Source organism: Salmo trutta, unplaced genomic scaffold, assembly GCF_901001165.1.
Source record: "Salmo trutta unplaced genomic scaffold, fSalTru1.1, whole genome shotgun sequence".
Classification (NCBI taxonomy): Eukaryota; Metazoa; Chordata; class Actinopteri; order Salmoniformes; family Salmonidae; genus Salmo; species Salmo trutta.
Genome location: NW_021823412.1, coordinates 1,268,449 through 1,276,774, shown reverse-complemented (window position 1 = coordinate 1,276,774; position 8,326 = coordinate 1,268,449). Strand labels below are relative to the sequence as shown.

Below are 8,326 nucleotides of genomic sequence, written 5' to 3'. Positions count from 1 at the left end.
CTGCCCAGTGGCGGACAGTGCCGTTTAAGATGAGGGAGGACAATTCCTTTTTTCATGAGCATGGCCTTATTTCTATTACAGCATGTTGGATGACTGTCATTCATATTCCATTCAGCCAGTTCAATATAACATCCATAGGTTTAGGTTACTGTCATTCATATTCCATTCACCCAGTTCAATGTAACATCCATAGGTTTAGGCTACTTCCAGTTCACACCGGTATAAACCTGTTACTGTGTGATGAGCCTGTCAATTATCTGCTGTTACTGACCTCCTCTTAGTCACATGTAGCATTCTGTTACAACACACACACACACACACACACACACACACACACACACACACACACACACACACACACTGAGACTGGGGTGGCAGGTAGCTAGCTTAGTGGTTAGAGCGTTGGGCCAGTAACCGAAAGATTGCTGGCTTGAATCCCTGAGCTGACAAGGTAAAAATCTGTCGTTCTGCCCCTGAACAAGGTAGTTAACCCACTGTTCCCCTTTAAGCCGTCATTGTAAATAACAATTTGTTCTTAACTGACTTGCCTAGATAAAAAAAGGTTAAAAAAAGGTTACATAAAAAAGAAATAAGACACACTACACACACACACACACAACAGCAACTTACAGTAGTAATCTATTTCTCCCCTCTGTGTTGATCTCTGCTCTCCATCCTGCTGTCTGGTGATTATCTGTCTGGTGAACTGAAGGGAGAGTACAAAGTATTTCCATATACTGAAGGAAGCGTCGCAGTACAAAGTATTTCCCTGAAACACCACCTCTCTGTAGGAACCAGTTGGTTTACTTTATATAACCCAATGACGCATGTGACTGACACTTCTCCCTTTTGCAGTCATTATTGATAGATTTTTTGTTTTGAGGGTGTGTGTGTGTGTGTGTGTGTGTGTGTGTCTGCGTGTGTGTGTGATAACATATATGGTTACTATGCAGTCTGATCACTATAATTGTATTTAATTTAATTAGACAATTTCAAATACCTAACAATGTTTCACCAGGCATTATGAACCAACAATGACAGAAGATACCACACACTAAACCATCAGAAGACTTGTTAGAGTTCTATCACAGTGCCATCCGTTTAGTCACTAAAGCCCCATATGCTACCCACCACTGTGACCTGTATGCTCTCGTTGGCTGGCCCTCGCTACATGTCCGTCGCCAAACCCACTGGCTCCAGGTCATCTATAAGTCTTTGCTAGGTAAAGCTCCGCCTTATCTCAGCTCACTGGTCACCATAGCAACACCCGTAGCACGCGCTCCAGCAGGTTTATTTCACTAGTCATCCCCAAAATCAACACTTCCTTTGTCCGCCTTTCCTTACAGTTCTCTGCTGCCAATGACTGGAACGAATTGCAAAAATCACTGAAGCTGGAGACTTATATCTCCCTCATTAACTATAAGCATCAGCTGTCAGAGCAGCTTACCGATCATTGCACCTGTACACAGCCCATCTGTAAATAGCCCACCCAACTACCTCATCCCAATATTGTTATTTATTTTCTGCTCTTTTGCACCCCAGTATCTCTACTTGCACATCATCATCTGCACATCTATCACTTCAGTGTTAATGCTAAATTGTAATTATTTCGCCACTATGGCCTATTAATTGCCTTAACCTCCCTAATCTTACTACATTTTCACAAACTGTATATAGATTTTTCCATTGTGTTATTGACTGTACGTTTGTTTATCCCATATGTGTTGTTGTTTTTGTCGCACTGCTTTGCTTTATCTTGGCCAGGTCGCAGTTGTAAATGTGAACTTGTTCTCAACTGACCTACCTGGTTAAATAAAGGTGAAGTAAATAAAAATGAAAGGGTTCACAGTGAAGCTGTTAATTAGGGCTCTATTGTTGGCTGACGTTAAGTCAGCACAATTGTCAAATGCATGCTTGTTGGCAATTATGACCGGCACTCTATTATTTTCCAATCTGTGCGCCAGGATTGGTAATTTACCCGTTTTATATGAGCTCACCTGCACTGAGGTGGGAGGGGTGACAATATCTGAGGTGGGAGGGGTGACAATATCTGAGGTGGGAGGGGTGACAATATCTGAGGTAGGAGGGGTGACAATATCTGAGGTAGGAGGGGTGACAATATCTGAGGTAGGAGGGGTGACAATATCTGAGGTGGGAGGGGTGACAATATCTGAGGTAGGAGGGGTGACAATATCTGAGGTGGGAGGGGTGACAATATCTGAGGTGGGAGGGGTGACAATATCTGAGGTGGGAGGGGTGACAATATCTGAGGTGGGAGGGGTGACAATATCTGAGGTGGGAGGGGTGACAATATCTGAGGTGGGAGGGGTGACAATATCTGAGGTGGGAGGGGTGACAATATCTGAGGTAGGAGGGGTGACAATATCTGAGGTGTGTCCTTAAAAACGTGCACCATATATCAATTTCAGGCGGCGCTGGGCTCGGGAGAGGCGATGGTGGTGACATGTGTCCTCCGAAACATGACCCGCCAAGCTGCCTACTTTTTAACACACTCCTCACTTTACCCGAAGTCAGCCGTACCAATGTGTCGGAGGAAACAGGACATGGCTAGAAGGGATACAGCTTTTGTCAACTTAACGTCAAAAGTTGAAATTTGTTGCATTTTAGCTAACCCTAACCCTTTTCATAACCTTAACCTAATTCTCCTAACCTGCCATGTTAATTCTCCTAACCTGCCATGTTAATTCTCCGTACCTGCCATGTTAATTCTCCGTACCTGCCATGTTAATTCTCCGTACCTGCCATGTTAATTCTCCGTACCTGCCATGTTAATTCTCCTAACCTACTATGTTAATTCTCCTAACCTGCCATGTTAATTCTCCTAACCTGCTATATTAATTCTCCGTACCTGCCATGTTAATTCTCCGTACCTGCCATGTTAATTCTCCTAACCTGCCATGTTAATTCTCCGTACCTGCCATGTTAATTCTCCGTACCTGCCATTATAATTCTCCGTACCTGCCATGTTAATTCTCCTAACCTACTATGTTAATTCTCCTAACCTGCCATGTTAATTCTCCTAACCTACTATGTTAATTCTCCTAACCTACTATGTTAATTCTCCTAACCTGCCATGTTAATTCTCCGTACCTGCCAAGTTAATTCTCCTAATATGTTAATTCTCCTAACCTGCTATGAAAAGTAAAATGTGATATTCATTTGAGCCAAGGAAAGCCCCCCCAGCCCCTAACCCAGACAGCGCTGGGCCAATTGTGCACCGCCCTTTGGAGCTCCCAGCTACAACAGCCTTGGATCATACACCAAGCTGTAGTGACACCTCAGCACTGCATGCAGTGCCTTAGACCGCTGGGCCACTCAGGAGGCCTCTGTTGTGGCATGGATTTTGACAGAGGAATGGCAGCCTTTCCAGCCGTGACACACAGTACCCATATGCTCATGGAACAAGAGAGATGTGTTTTTCGTGCCAGTTAACCTGGTATTTAGAAACATAAAAACAAATGTTTTTTTACCATTTTGTTTCATTTAATTACAAACCAAGCACAGATTCCCCTTCTTTGTCTTGCCCAATGCAATTGCCAATTTACTCAAGACTATCGATAAAGGGTTTTGCTCGTGAGACCACTTTTAAAAATAAATCTTAATCACCAAAGCTGTATTAAAACATCAAGTTTGGGAGCATCAAAAAGGCTCAGGCAGGACAGAATTATGGCACCTATCAATATAACGCTTTGTCATCCCTACTGCCTCTGATCTGATGTATAGCATTTACTTTTACTTTGTACTTTTACTCAAGTATGAAACATGAGTACTTTTTCTACCACTGTACTTAAGTACATGTAAAACCAGATACTTTTAGACTTTTAATCAAGTAGTGTTTTACTGGGTAACTTACACTTTTACTTGAGACATTTTCTGTTAAGGTATCTTTACTTTTACTCAAGTATGACAATTGAGTACTTTTTCCACCACTGGTAATATTGGGATAAAAACTCTAAATGTAATACATTTCATCTCTGTATCTGACATGATACAGGTGTATTCTTTTATCTAAGCCCATAACCATGTGTGTAAGGTGTATACTTTTCATTCAAAGTAGATGTGTTAAGACTACCCAGAATCACTCTGTGTGAGCCTGATTCAGCCCACTGCAGTACAAGGTTAAAAAGCATATTGATGAGTTAGTTAAAAAGCTTAGAATAACAAAGGGCTTCTTCCATAGAAAAAGGTCCTGCCCAGTGGCGGACAGTGCCGTTTAAGATGAGGGAGGACAATTCCTTTTTTCATGAGCATGGCCTTATTTCTATTACAGCATGTTGGATGACTGTCATTTATATTCCATTCAGCCAGTTCAATATAACATCCATAGGTTTAGGTTACTGTCATTCATATTCCATTCACCCAGTTCAATGTAACATCCATAGGTTTAGGCTACTTCCAGTTCACACCGGTATAAACCTGTTACTGTGTGATGAGCCTGTCAATTATCTGCTGTTACTGACCTCCTCTTAGTCACATGTAGCATTCTGTTACAACACACACACACACACACACACACACACTGAGACTGGGGTGGCAGGTAGCTAGCTTAGTGGTTAGAGCGTTGGGCCAGTAACCGAAAGATTGCTGGCTTGAATCCCTGAGCTGACAAGGTAAAAATCTGTCGTTCTGCCCCTGAACAAGGTAGTTAACCCACTGTTCCCCTTTAAGCCGTCATTGTAAATAACAATTTGTTCTTAACTGACTTGCCTAGATAAAAAAAGGTTAAATAAAGGTTACATAAAAAAGAAATAAGACACACTACACACACACACACACACACACACACACACAACAGCAACTTACAGTAGTAATCTATTTCTCCCCTCTGTGTTGATCTCTGCTCTCCATCCTGCTGTCTGGTGATTATCTGTCTGGTGAACTGAAGGGAGAGTACAAAGTATTTCCATATACTGAAGGAAGCGTCGCAGTACAAAGTGTTTCCCTGAAACACCACCTCTCTGTAGGAACCAGTTGGTTTACTTCATATAACCCAATGACGCATGTGACTGACACTTCTCCCTTTTGCAGTCATTATTGATAGATTTTTTGTTTTGAGGGTGTGTGTGTGTGTGTGTGTGTGTGTGTGTGTGTGCGTGTGTGTGTGATAACATATATGGTTACTATGCAGTCTGATCACTATAATTGTATTTAATTTAATTAGACAATTTCAAATACCTAACAATGTTTCACCAGGCATTATGAACCAACAATGACAGAAGATACCACACACTAAACCATCAGAAGACTTGTTAGAGTTCTATCACAGTGCCATCCGTTTAGTCACTAAAGCCCCATATGCTACCCACCACTGTGACCTGTATGCTCTCGTTGGCTGGCCCTCGCTACATGTCCGTCGCCAAACCCACTGGCTCCAGGTCATCTATAAGTCTTTGCTAGGTAAAGCTCCGCCTTATCTCAGCTCACTGGTCACCATAGCAACACCCGTAGCACGCGCTCCAGCAGGTTTATTTCACTAGTCATCCCCAAAATCAACACTTCCTTTGTCCGCCTTTCCTTCCAGTTCTCTGCTGCCAATGACTGGAACGAATTGCAAAAATCACTGAAGCTGGAGACTTATATCTCCCTCATTAACTATAAGCATCAGCTGTCAGAGCAGCTTACCGATCATTGCACCTGTACACAGCCCATCTGTAAATAGCCCACCGGTTTAAACCTGTTACTGTGTGATGAGCCTGTCAATTATCTGTCATTACTGCGCTCCTCTTAGTCACATGTAGAATTCTGTTACAACACACACACACAAACCCACACACACACAACAGCAACTTACAGTAGTGATCTATTTCTCCCCTCTGTGTTGAGCTCTGCTCTCCATCCTGCTGTCTGGTGAACTGAAGGAAGAGTCGCGGTACAAAGTATTTCCATATACTGAAGGAAGCGTCGCAGTACAAAGTGTTTCCCTGAAACACCACCTCTCTGTAGGAACCAGTTGGTTTACTTTATATAACCCAATGACGCATATTGCTATGTTTTATCTTGGCCAGGTCGCAGTTGTAAATGTGAACTTGTTCTCAACTGACCTACCTGGTTAAATAAAGGTGAAGTAAATAAAAATGAAAGGCTTCACAGTGAAGCTGTTAATTAGGGCTCTATTGTTGGCTGACGTTAAGTCAGCACAATTGTCAAATGCATGCTTGTTGGCAATTATGACCGGCACTCTGTTATTTTCCAATCTGTGCGCCAGGATTGGTAATTTACCCGTTTTATATGAGCTCACCTGCACTGAGGTGGGAGGGGTGACAATATCTGAGGTAGGAGGGGTGACAATATCTGAGGTGGGAGGGGTGACAATATCTGAGGTGGGAGGGGTGACAATATCTGAGGTAGGAGGGGTGACAATATCTGAGGTAGGAGGGGTGACAATATCTGAGGTGGGAGGGGTGACAATATCTGAGGTAGGAGGGGTGACAATATCTGAGGTGGGAGGGGTGACAATATCTGAGGTAGGAGGGGTGACAATATCTGAGGTGGGAGGGGTGACAATATCTGAGGTAGGAGGGGTGACAATATCTGAGGTGGGAGGGGTGACAATATCTGAGGTAGGAGGGGTGACAATATCTGAGGTAGGAGGGGTGACAATATCTGAGGTGGGAGGGGTGACAATATCTGAGGTAGGAGGGGTGACAATATCTGAGGTGTGTCCTTAAAAACGTGCACCATATATCAATTTCAGGCGGCGCTGGGCTCGGGAGAGGCGATGGTGGTGACATGTGTCCTCCGAAACATGACCCGCCAAGCTGCCTACTTTTTAACACACTCCTCACTTTACCCGGAAGTCAGCCGTACCAATGTGTCGGAGGAAACAGGACATGGCTAGAAGGGATACAGCTTTTGTCAAATTAACGTCAAAATTTGAAATTTGTTGCATTTTAGCTAACCCAACCCTTTTCATAACCTTAACCTAATTCTCCTAACCTGCCATGTTAATTCTCCGAACCTGCTATGTTAATTCTCCGTACCTGCCATGTTAATTCTCCGTACCTGCCATGTTAATTCTCCTAACCTGCCATGTTAATTCTCCGTACCTGCCATGTTAATTCTCCTAACCTACTATGTTAATTCTCATAACCTGCCATGTTAATTCTCCTAACCTGCCATGTTAGTTCTCCTAACCTACTATGTTAATTCTCCGTACCTGCCATGTTAATTCTCCTAACCTACTATGTTAATTCTCCTAAGCTACTATGTTAATTCTCCTAACCTGCCATGTTAATTCTCCGTACCTGCCATGTTAATTCTCCTAATATGTTAATTCTCCTAACCTGCTATGAAAAGTAAAATGTGACATTCATTTGAGCCAAAAAAAAAACCCACCAGCACCTAACCCTGACAGCGCTGGGCCAATTGTGCACCGCCCTTTGGAGCTCCCAGCTACAACAGCCTTGGATCATACACCAAGCTGTAGTGACACCTCAGCACTGCATGCAGTGCCTTAGACCGCTGGGCCACTCAGGAGGCCTCTGTTGTGGCATGGATTTTGACAGAGGAATGGCAGCCTTTCCAGCCGTGACACACAGTACCCATATGCTCATGGAACAAGAGAGATGTGTTTTTCGTGCCAGTAAACCTGGTATTTAGAAACATAAAAACAAATGTTTTTTTACCATTTTGTTTCATTTAATTACAAACCAAGCACAGATTCCCCTTCTTTGTCTTGCCCAATGCAATTGCCAATTTACTCAAGACTATCGATAAAGGGTTTTGCTCGTGAGACCACTTTTAAAAATAAATCTTAATCACCAAAGCTGTATTAAAACATCAAGTTTGGGAGCATCAAAAAGGCTCAGGCAGGACAGAATTATGGCACCTATCAATATAACGCTTTGTCATCCCTACTGCCTCTGATCTGATGTATAGCATTTACTTTTACTTTGTACTTTTACTCAAGTATGAAACATGAGTACTTTTTCTACCACTGTACTTAAGTACATGTAAAACCAGATACTTTTAGACTTTTAATCAAGTAGTGTTTTACTGGGTAACTTACACTTTTACTTGAGACATTTTCTGTTAAGGTATCTTTACTTTTACTCAAGTATGACAATTGAGTACTTTTTCCACCACTGGTAATATTGGGATGAAAACTCTAAATGTAATACATTTCATCTCTGTATCTGACATGATACAGGTGTATTATTTTATCTAAGCCCATAACCATGTGTGTAAGGTGTATACTTTTCATTCAAAGTAGATGTGTTAAGACTACCCAGAATCACTCTGTGTGAGCCTGATTCAGCCCACTGCAGTACAAGGTTAAAAAGCATATTGATGAGTTAGTTAAAAA

General features: G+C 42.5%; 1 long non-coding RNA gene across 1 annotated transcript; it reads right to left on the bottom strand.

Annotated features, from left to right (window-relative positions):
- Window positions 1–646: 646 nt before the first annotated feature.
- On the bottom strand, window positions 647–6,062 carry LOC115190821 (uncharacterized). Its single transcript, XR_003877421.1, has 3 exons — window positions 5,813–6,062; window positions 4,825–4,900; window positions 647–706 (listed from the first exon to the last, which is right to left on the bottom strand). It is a non-coding gene; the product is annotated as an uncharacterized LOC115190821 (long non-coding RNA).
- Between the last annotated feature and the right edge of the window lie 2,264 nt (window positions 6,063–8,326).